Below are 11,719 nucleotides of genomic sequence, written 5' to 3'. Positions count from 1 at the left end.
TGAGAAGAGCCCTCAGAAATTATTAGCACACTGTAAATTGTGATCTGTGTGAGCACATATCTACTGCTTGTAGGAGGACACAGAACAACAGATTTGTGGTATTAGTAGAAGAGCAGTTAATTGCATTGAAAAAGTAATGGAGACTTTGTTCCATTTCTCTTTTGCTGTTAAATATAAGTTGTTTGTCAGCACCTGCCTCTTTGACATTTCACACCTCCTTCCCTAGACAGACAACTGCATTTCACACTGTGCCACCTGCTGTAAGCAGACCCATCTCCAGTGAAGTTAATGGGGCTGCAATTTTTTACTGTGTCTGAGAATCTGCCATAGGCCAGATAAGCTGGCCTTAAAATGCTGTGCCTCCTCTTGGTTTGTCAAATTGGATGTGTTGGATGTGCTGCTGCATGTCAGACCACTTGGTTCCTTATGAGTCCTGGCCATCAGCACTCTATAGAGAAAAAAAGAAAAAGAAAAAGAAAAAGAAAAAGAAAAAGAAAAAGAAAAAGAAAAAGAAAAAGAAAAAGAAAAAGAAAAAGAAAAAGAAAAAGAAAAAGAAAAAGAAAAAGAAAAAGAAAAAGAAAAAGAAAAAGAAAAAGAAAAAGCAGCAATTTTTTTCCTCCAGCATTATTCAGATCCTCATCTTCAGAACAAAAATCTGCTGGAATAAGTTTATTTGAAAAATTATTTTTTAATAAAAGAGATGGAACTTTCTCAGCTAAATGTAGTGTGAGGAAATCACATTAATGGAATGCTTGCTAGAGGAAATTTTGAAATAATACAGACCAGTGGGAGGGGAAAATTAACATTCAGGTCCCCACTGGCCACAGTCTAGCATTGCTCTAATGACAGACCAACATCTCTCTGAGGGTTTCAAGTGAGTTTGATTTGGACATCTATTATCTGCTATCTCAGGCTTGTTCCTGTTACCTCAGGGCAGCCAGGCATGGAGACAATACTTTAGCATTCCCTCTTGTAGAAAAGGGAACTTATTTTTAATAAGGAGAAACAAGCAAGTGACATCCAACATTAAATTTCTTGGAGTTTTGGCCTTTCTTACAAGACAATACCAAAGTAGCCCACAAAAATGCATGTTTCCACTGAAATCAAGTTTCAGCAGTTCAAAACCTTATTCCTATAAGGTTTAGGTTAGGGATGCCCTTGCTTGCTCAGTTCCCGCCAAGCAGGGCCATCTCTGCACCTCCTGCACCCAGGGCCAGCCCCATGGCTGCACTTTGCCCCCACAACTGGGTTGTGCAAGCATGAAGTTGTAAGCTAGGCTATGAGAGCCTCACAAAAACTTGACAGGCAACATCTAAGAGACAAGAAAAGCCTCGCATCTCCAAATTACCTGAAGGTAACCAATTGACTTTGATATTTTTCAGGTAGTTTATTTCCCTGTGCTTGAACTGACAGCTGCCTGTCACTGCCATGACCTCCAAAACACGGAGGCTGAGAATCCCACAAACATTACTGCATTTGCCTTTAAATGATATCTCTACAAAGTTAAGCTTTGCTACTCTTCGTTTTCCTACATGTTTTGAATAGCTTTCATTTACACCAATTTTTAGAGAGAAAATGGAGGAAAAAATTTTTCTTTGGGTCACTAATGCTTACAGGCAAAGCCCATCTCCTGGCATGCAGCAGTGGGGGAATCCAGGGGATTCCTGGGTTGGAGAGGTTATCTAACACCTCCTTCCTTCAGGCTACCACAGCTTGGGACCTCTAAGCAGGTTGCAAAAGTTTGGCTCAGGAAGTCTAGATCAGGTTCGGTGCAAGTTTACTGACTTCCCTTTCAGGCTATAAAGGTGAAGTGGCATTTGGCAGTGTTTCAGGAGAAAAAGCACAATGAAACGTGGTAACACATAGCTACAGTGGGTACGGGTGGGGAGTCAGGTGAACAAACATCAGTGGCAGCGTCCAGGGAGCAGGAACCTTTCTTCCTATTGGGAGGCCCAAAGCGGCTCCATCAGGAAACTCAGAATACCTGAGAGGCACAAAAAAAATACGAAGCTTAGCAGGAAATCTGCTCATGATGAAGCCACCGAGTGAGCTAGGGAGGTTAATCACTCACAGGCATGGACCAGATCCAAGGTAAAGTGGCAATGACCCACCAGTTATTAGGGAAGGCTCTGGTGGCAAACTGCTCTGAAGAAGTGCACTGCTTCAAGCATTATTTTCTGTGGAGAGTTGCCACAGTTGGCTGCTTGGGAATTCTCTAGCAACTTTGTAAGGAATCACAGAATCACAGGGGTTGCAAGAGAACCGGAGATCATCAAGACCAACCCCTTGCTAAAGCAGGGTCCCTAGAAGAGATAGCACAGGGAAGCTTCCGGGAAAGTCTTGAATATCTCCAGAGAAGGAGGCTGTCCCTCTGGGCAGTCTGTTCCACTGCTCTGTAAACCTCAAAGTAAAGAAGTTCTCCTTCATGTTTGTATGGAACTTGTTATGTTGCCATTTTTCCTGCTGCTTCATGCCACTGAAGAGCCTATTCCCATCCATTTGACTTTTGCCATTTAGATTTTTGTAAACATTTATAGGATCTCCCCTCAGTCTTCTCCAGGATGAATGGTCCCAGGTCTCTCAGCCTTTCTTCTTGAGCAAGCCAGCATCTAACCTCCACTGATGTTATTCCACACTAGGTATAAGACTCTGCACTTGCTCTTGTTGAATCTTACCTGGTTCCTCTCTGCCCATCTCTCCAGCTTGTCCAGGTCTCACTGAATGGCAGCAAAGAGCAATCAATTTTGCAAAAAAAAAAAAAAAAAAGTACCTGCTTTGCGAAATACTCCAGCATCCCCATGTAATTTACTGGGAGCACCTGGCTGCCCTGGGAGCTGGTAGGAGGCTCTGCACATTCCCTGCAAGGCTGTGAGCATTCCAAAGGACGCAAACCCTGAGGTCCAGCCCATGAGCAACTTGATTCCCAGCAGCCCCACACCACCACTACATCCTCCCTTCCAAAAAAACTGATCAGGCCACTTAGAATATTAACATGATGTAATTTGGTTTCTCAAAATGAGGCAGTGCTTCTTTTCTACATTTACAATCAGATAGGGACTGCATATGCTGATTCAGAGCCTTTCTATTTCCCTGTGGTGCTTGATCCCATGGAAGCCTGATTCTGCTTTGACTGTGAAACAGATACAAATGTGCAAGGCCACATCCAGAAGCAATTGCTAATCAGATCCTTAATTTGTACTTGATAACGTTCAGCTCATACGCACAGCAGGTGGGTGCAGGAATCTGATGGCTTTGGATTGTGTGAGGAAAAGAAAAACATACTCTTGTTCTGTATTTGGCATGAAAATGATTAATCTTCTTTATGTTCTTTTAAGTTAAAACACAGGGTATGGAATGTGAGAGACTAACATTTTAATCTTTTCACTGGAGTAAAATAATTAAAAGAGTTTCACAAACTCATTTATTTCCACATGAAATATTCTATTTCAGGCATGCTTGAAAAAGAATTTCAGAAGTTGGCAATTCAAAGCAGGAGGCTGCATACTGATAACGGGAAATATCTCTGCAGCCTTAGATCACAGGAACCCACTAAGCAAAGGAGCCAATTTTTCTTTCTACTTTTGAAGAAAATGGTTAGAATGCTAGTCTGAAATCAAAGCACATGCACACTTGTTTTGCAAGAGAGACTCTATAAAAATGGATTGAAAGAGCTGCAGCTTATTTGGTGTCTCACAATTATTTACTGTGAAAAGAAAAGCTACCAAGTCCTTCCTTTCCTAATTACCTTTCATTTATTGTATACAGACAGGGGATGTAATGCTGGGCATTTTAAGAACTGTCTGAAGGTGAACTTTCTGCTGACTGTCAAAGTGTTTGATATTCTAGGCCTAAGAGTGCCAGAGGCAGGCAGACCTTCTCTCCATGGGGCCTTAGTGCGGGAAAAGCTTCTCTCTGTGATAAGTTTTCACCCACAAACATCTCCTGAGACACAATGGCCCATGATTTCCCTGGCAGCTCTTTCAAGATTGTTTCCACACTCACTCAGTTCTTGGACATTTGGAGTTTGGCAGATTTGGAGAAAAAATCTGCAAAGGAATTTGGGGTTCAGAAAGTTACATTCACATTATCAGCATTCTAATTTGCCCTAAACTCAGACTTAAACCCAGAAGGAACCATTAAATGCTGCAATCTTCTGCAGATCACAGAGCACTGAGTTTCATAGTGTTGCTCTTCGTGGAGGATCCATAAATGTTTGTTCGGTTATTTATTTTGTCCACATGAGACTGATTGTTGATTTGAAGACATCCAGGCACGGAAAGTCCTCTGCTTCTCTTCGTAGCTTATTTCAATAGCTAATCACTCTCACTTTCTCCTCAATTAAATCTTCCTGATTCTGGCTTCCAGCCATCCATTCCCACTATGCATTTCTCATTAAGTAAGACAGCTAAGAGCAAGTCAGGGTCAGTTACTGGCAAACTACGTCCTCTTTGCAAGAATGTGTGTCAGCATTTTTTTTTATTATGAAATCTTTGTACATTTATTTAAATGAATTCAAAATAAAACAAAAACCCACTGAAACCACCACCGCCACCAAAAACAAAGTGAATTTAAGTGATAGCATTTCATTTCAAAAGGCACCAAGACCAATGTGAGCATATGGTTTTAATATTTCTCTAGGCAGGCATTACCAGGAATTGGAAAAATATTAAAAGGTATGTATTTTTCCTCTGCTTTGTATATCGAACATCTGCATTCTTTTCTACCTCAAGTGTCTGCTTATGAAGTTAGAGAAATCTGCTGACTAAGGAGGAGTCCAGAACAGCATGGGAAATTCAAAAGCTGTTATCAGCCAACCACGTAAAGGGAATGACTGAAGGGAATGAAACAGGACTCAATGCTTCACCTGTCTCTAGCAAAACTCATAGGGAAAAAAACCCTCAAAGTCCTAACTACGGCATTCAGCAGCTCTATTTTCTTCTCTGTAGTTGTTTCTTCTTGTCAACTCTACCCTAAAATCAAGATGGACAGAAAAATGGAGGCGTCAGAGCCTGTAAGAAACAGGAATTACTCAAAAATGCAGGGAAAAACAAAAACAAAAAACAACAAAAAACAAAGCCAGCAGAGAGAAGGAAAAGAACTCTGAGCTTGCTTCCATTGAAATCAGTGGTAGTTTTGATCTCAATGCTAATGTGCGCTTTACTACACTGACTGAATTATTTCTTCTACCCATTCCTTTCAGAGCCAATACCTGTCAATGTCTCTCAGCATTTCAGTGTCTCTGCACTGGGATAGGTCCATCTGCAGGCTGGGTTTGGAGGTACGCAAGGACAAAATGAAAACCTGAGGTGAGCTTGAAAATGATTTGTAAATCCACTAGAGCCTGAAGTCCACAGAGAAGTAAAATTAGGCCAACAGCCCTAGGGCAAGGGCAGGAAGAGAGTAAATATTAAAAAAAAAAAAAAAAAAAAAAGTACTGTCTCATGAATTTCAAAGCAGAATCCTATAAAACAAGCCAGATATGTTTTAATAACTGAGATATTGGTCTAACTTGATATTGTTGTTCTTCAGCAGACACAGGCAACGCTGTGTGTAAGCAGTCATCCCAAATGAGTGGGTCCCACAAATACCATTACTGTGGTTATCTGGCTGTGCCCTTTCAAACAACTAAATGAAATCAAAGATAACCTACATACATTAATATGTTGTACCTTTTCTGCAGGATGTTCTGGCATCACATTAAGTGCTATTTCTAGAGACTGCCTGCAGCAGATTTAAATTCCGCTTGGGTTGAATAAAGGAAAGATAATGTTACTTCAATCTCTTAAAGTCATCTGGGTTTTGTTTTGATCATATTTCAGGAATATTCACATGCTTTCCATATAGTCTGTACAAGTGTTTTTGTAACATAAAGTTCTCTTTTCTAAGGTCACTTCTTTTGGATTCAGTGCAGCCATACTGATAAACAGGAGACGAAGGGGCATAAGAACTTATTTCCCCATTTTATTACAAACTCCAAGCAACAAAACATACTCCCCAGATACTAAAAATAGTTTGGGGCCAAATCTTACATATGGAAATTCCCATGACTTTTAACAAGCAGTCAAGAACAGCAGGGCTGGTCTCTCAGCCACCTCTGTACCCCCTTAGTAGATTATTCCTGGGCACAACTGAGGCTGAAGAACTCCTGAATCTGTATCACAGCTCATTGGTGCACTCTGCTGACCCTGAGCATGGGGGGTACCCCTAAATCTGTTCAACTCTCAGCTGGTTCTTTGCATTACATGCAGCACTATTTGCTCTCATACAAATGGCTCTGCTTGGTTTAGGTTATTAGTTATCACTGCTACTAAAGTTAAAAAAGGCAAAGAGGGAAACCAAGTCCTGAGCTGTCTAGGCTTCAGCAGCTGGCATTGAATGGCACCATCAGATTTCCCTGAGCATCTATGTGGGCATATATATGATACTCTCTGGCTAAGGCCAAAATCCATTGATGTCATCTAGGATAGAAATAGCTCCACCCCTCAATCCTGAGCCCATTTAACCCTAATTCCTTGCATTGCTTAGATCCACTAGTACCTTTGTTCCCTCCATCTCCACCTCCTGGGATGCTACAGGACCGCTTCCCAGATATCATAGTACATTCTAAGTTGGACCCACAAGGATCATCAAGTCCAACTTCTGGCTCCACACAGCAACACCCACAGTTCAAACCTTATGTCTGAGAGTGGTGTCCAAACGCTGCTTGAACTCCAGAACTTGGGGCCATGCCCACTGCCCTTGGCAGCCTGTTCCATACCCACCACCCTCTGATGAAGAATCTTTCCCTAACTCTCCTCTGACCTTCCCCTGATGCATCTTCATCTCCATGCTGTTCCCTGGGCCCTGTCACTGCCCCTGTGCTGCCTGTGAGGAGCTACAGCCACCATCAGGCCTTCCCTCAGCTCCTCTGTGTGGGCTGAACCACCCAGGGACCTCAGCTGTCCCTCATATGTTTTCCCCTCCATCTATGTACGTAGTTGAAGGAATTCTCTTTTCAGCATTAACCACTGAGCTTTGAGCATAAAAGGATAGAGGAGATAATAGAAGAAAAGTGGTTATGCAGCCAAAGGAATAGCATTACCTGTCTGAAATCAGCAGCAATTTCCCTCACACTTGCATCCTGGAAAAGTCACTGCTCTGGAAGACAACTCCCAGGGTCCCTCTTTCAGAGGTACCTTCAAATCAGATTATGCAAGCATAGAGTACTGGCTAACTTTTTGGTCCTTCCTTGGCCACCACTTGGGGTGATGCACGTGTGGAAGCTAAGGTAGGAGTGTGTAAAATTTATAAGGAGAAAGTGAGGGAAACTTAACATTTATGACTAAGAATGAATTACCTTGATCTCAAAAGACCAAAACGGTGAAAAGAAAGGTTACTTCAGTTCTTGCCAGATTCTCTTTTCAAACAACACCTGGCTCCACACTTAGTCACATTTCTCCTCTGAAGTAACAGTGAACAACCTAAGCTGTATGAAAATTGTTGCTGGCCCAAACATGACTCACCGGGAACGAAAGCCAGGCTCATTAATTACTTTCTGCAGAGCATTCCCCAAAGTGCATTATTCATGCTGAAGTCTTGAGCGTGCTGTAGTTTTTAAGGCAGAGGTGAGAAGACCTTCACTGGACTGCAGGCTCTGAGACTTTGGACTGAGTGTGCACCAACCTGAAGGAAAGGAGGGACGTATATAACACAGAGCCCAACATGACTGATTAACTGGTGCTAATAGAAGTGCCATCATAACCCTGAAGGGAGACATAATTCCATGTGCAAAGAACTCACTGAGAAGCAGGCAACTGAGGTGCAGTTATAAATTGTGATGCTTACCTGCTCTCTGCTCTTATCAGAAGCCGGAGTCTCTGACCACATGTTTCCCTAGCCAAGTGCTAGCAACACTTCGTGGCACCACATAGCCTTCATGTACAGATCTCCTGAGTTTACCTGACTGAAGCAGTCAAAGGTGATAATAGCATTATTTATATCATGTATTATATTTACAAGTAATAGCGAATAAATATCTTTGCCTATGTTCACAAAATAAAATAAAATAAAAAAATACTTAGTGCTAAACCTTCGGCAATGAGCATATTAAAAGACTGGTGCATTATTATTCTGAAGCCTTCTCCCTGATGGTACAGAGAGGCATTTACAGCTGATGTGAAGGAGCCACACTTTGTGTCAGATTTCCCTCGGTACTGCATGAAACTGCACAATAAATGAGCATCACTGTAACTTAAACAGATATCAGCTCTTCAGAGACATGAAAATAAGAATGTTGTGCTGATAAAACTTAGCCCTGGCAAGTCTATTACACTCATCACAAAGTCTAATAGTTTCTTTCTAACGGGAGCTGTCTTAAAAATTAATGATGCATACTTTCAACGTTATGGCACCACTGATGCACAGCTAAGTGAGCTCAGTTGAGATTGCAACTGGGCATGTGGGTGGTTATATCCTTGATGTACTGAGGGGTGGGCTCAGCAAAAACTTTCCTGCTGTACCTTTGTTTGCCTATTTTGTCTATGGTGATGTTTTAGCAGATCTCCCAATCCGTGTTGTCCTGCTCAGTTGCCAGCAAGGTTGCTTCAGATCTCCACCTTGAGTCAAAAATTGCATACGATAGGACACAAATGTGTCTTTTTGACTGAAGTTCAGGAAAAATGCACAACTAATTTCAGTTGCAAAGCAGAAAAAAACTTTCCATAGCACCTTCCAAACTTTCCGGTTTGAACACTGAATGCAATACTTAAAAAGATGCAATCAGATGTCAACTTTCTATGCAAAGTCATACAGCCTTAAATATTGAAATTCCCATTGTATTGACCCTGACTTACAGTGCAGAAAGTAAGTAGCTTTTAAATTGAGTTTACTTAAAATTACTGATCTCTGCAGTCACACATCAGACATATGCACCAGTTTTCTAAAGGGCTCTTTGCCATTTAGTACAGCATGGTGCCCACTCCCACTCCTCCAGACCAGCACCAGTCTGGGAGAGGCAATGAGAACCATGCGCAGAGCCACAGGTTGCAGGTTTGGCTCTCCAGGATATGAAGGTCAGCATCCCACACCCTGCTGTGTCCTCAGAACTAACCAGACACTGACATTCCAATGGTCAGAGAGTGTAAGCATACCTAGTAGTAACAGGCTTAAATCCTGAAACTAATTTTTCTCCTCTGAAGGAGGTGGCTTACTGTTGTAATAGGCATAAAAGAGGAGTAACAGAATGTCGTGTTGTCACGCGATAGGATGACCCCTCCCTATAGGGCGGTAACATAGAACAGGGCATGAGTATATAAGAGGGTGTAGTGCTCAATAAGGAGAGACTTCGACATCACGCCATATTGGTACTAGTTTGTGCACTCCCGGGTCGTGAAGCACACCGACGCCGAAAGGAACTTACGGGCAAGGCTGCTCAAAGCTGCAACAGCTTACACTGTTTGAGTTTACACTGCTAGCATCAATCGATTCCTGTCTAACTGAGAATTAATGAAGATGTATACTTTTACCATGCTGGGCTGGCCCAGTGCCCAGGGACAGGGAACCATACATTTTCCATTACTGGATGCATTCAGTTTCACTGATGGGCAGAATCCTGATTTCATTGTTACTCTTTCCAAACTACAAAAATCTCTGAAAAAAGAGGCAGAATATTCAGTTAGTGCTAGAAGACTGAAAAATAATACCCAGGTTTGGCCCACTGGACCAAGTGCTTGGCTTCTCTGGGTGGCACTTTGGTGAGGGCATTCCTACAGGAACTGTGAGGTTTGATACAAAATGAAATGCTTTTCATAGAGTCACAGAATGGCTCGGGTTGGAAGGGACCTCAAAGCCCACCCAGCCCCAACCCTGTGCCATGGGCAGGTCTGCCCCGCACAAGCTCAGCTGCCCAGGGCCCCATCCAACCTGGCCTTGAGCACCTCCAGGGTTGGGGAACACAGACTTTTGTCAGCCTTTGAAGTCTGATCTTTCAGGAAATAAAACTTCTGGAACTGTCTTTCTTACTTCAGTCTTTCTTTCTATGAAAAGAGCACTATGTAAGGTATATGGTTAACAATGTTTGAGTTTACACAAATTTCATCTCTTTATAATGCTGGTCATATATGCTACAAGATGCACAATGATCTCCAGGAGGATATTTAATTTATAGAATGTCTGTTTTTCTTTTTTCCTTATTATTTTCCACTGAATAAATGACAGAAAAGGAAATGAAATTCATTTTATAGTATTTTTTTTTCTTTTGATGATAAAAAGTACACAGTTTCAGTTTGAATTATGACATCTCACCCTTTTCTGCTCTTCAGCAAAGGCTGAATTTTGCTTCATGTTCCTCCTCCGAAGTATCCCACAGCTGTGTAGCTCTGCTGACAATAAAAACATAGAATCATAGAACCATAAAGATTGAAAAAATCCTCCAAGACTGTCCAGTCCAACCATCCACCTTCTGCCAATATTTGCCCACTAACCCATGTCTTTCAGTAGCATACCTACAGGTTTTCTGAGCACCTCCAGAGACAGTGACTCAACCACCTCCCCAGGCAGCCTGTTCCAGCACTTCACCACTCTTTAGAAGTTTTTCCTAATATCCGACCTGAAATACCAATGCTGCATAGTAGAATCCCAAATGTAACATAAAAAGTTAAACAAGTATCTTTATCTATTTTGACTGTGCGGGGACAAGTACCTTTGTAGCATCTCACCATGGGATAACTTTCTTTCATTCTGGAAGGCACTGGGGCACATGAGCAACTGGAGCCAATTCTGCTGGAGCAGGTTGAGCCGAGCCAGGTGGGCAGCATCTCTAAGGCCAATCTTAGCACTTGCTTAAATCTGCTGCAACATCTTATTAAGGTAATTAAAGAAAATGCATTTCACTGGGCCAACGTGTGCTGGTTAGTTACAGTAAAGTTCAACTGCAGCACTTCTACCCAGATGGCCACTTCAAATGGTTTAACAGTATTTAAGTAAATTCATACATTGGTACGCAGGTTGAAGCCAGCTGAGCTGGGCTGCACTCACACTATCTGTCTGTCAAAGGTATTATACAACAAGGCGATGCAGAGTAAGCTTAAATCTTTTTTACATAGAGTCTAAAAATAAATTTGTCACTCTTTTGAAAAAAAAAAAAAAAAGATGATTGCAAGAAGCTACGTGTGTTCCTGATAGAATTGGGAACAATTTGCACATATTTTCCAGCAAAGTAAGGCTGTTTTATCCTGGAATCTAATGCTGCCCTGGGGGGATTAAGCTACTCAGAGTTTGCATCCAGTTCTGTGCAGATCCCAGGGAAAATATTTATGCTCATCCTGGCTGCAAATTTTTAGGTGAGAGGTTGAGCCGCCACTCAGCATTGTGCAGACTAGCAAAACTACAGCATTGCAACAAGATAGAACAGTGAATCTTTTTCACAGCTGCAACACATCGTTTTCCAGAACAAATAGGACAGATGCCATGAAATTCTTCATGGTTCTCCACGAAGTGATGACCAGCATGCTGATCAGCATGCGGCCCAAAGTCCTTGAATTACTCCATTCACTCCACTACTCTGTGATACAGTGAGAGGGGGCTTCAACCTGGCTGTTTTAAAACCGACTATTAACACAAGCTGGTACAAACCCTGCACCAAGGGAATAAATAGCAAGCTTCTCTGCCTAAATAATTTGTAACTTTCTAAGTTTAGATTTGACAAGGAGTTTGAGCAGAAGCCAGTTTAAAGAATGTAAGA

Source organism: Tetrao urogallus (assembly GCF_951394365.1).
Source record: "Tetrao urogallus genome assembly, chromosome: 3".
Classification (NCBI taxonomy): Eukaryota; Metazoa; Chordata; class Aves; order Galliformes; family Phasianidae; genus Tetrao; species Tetrao urogallus.
Note: the sequence above shows the minus strand (reverse complement) of the source record.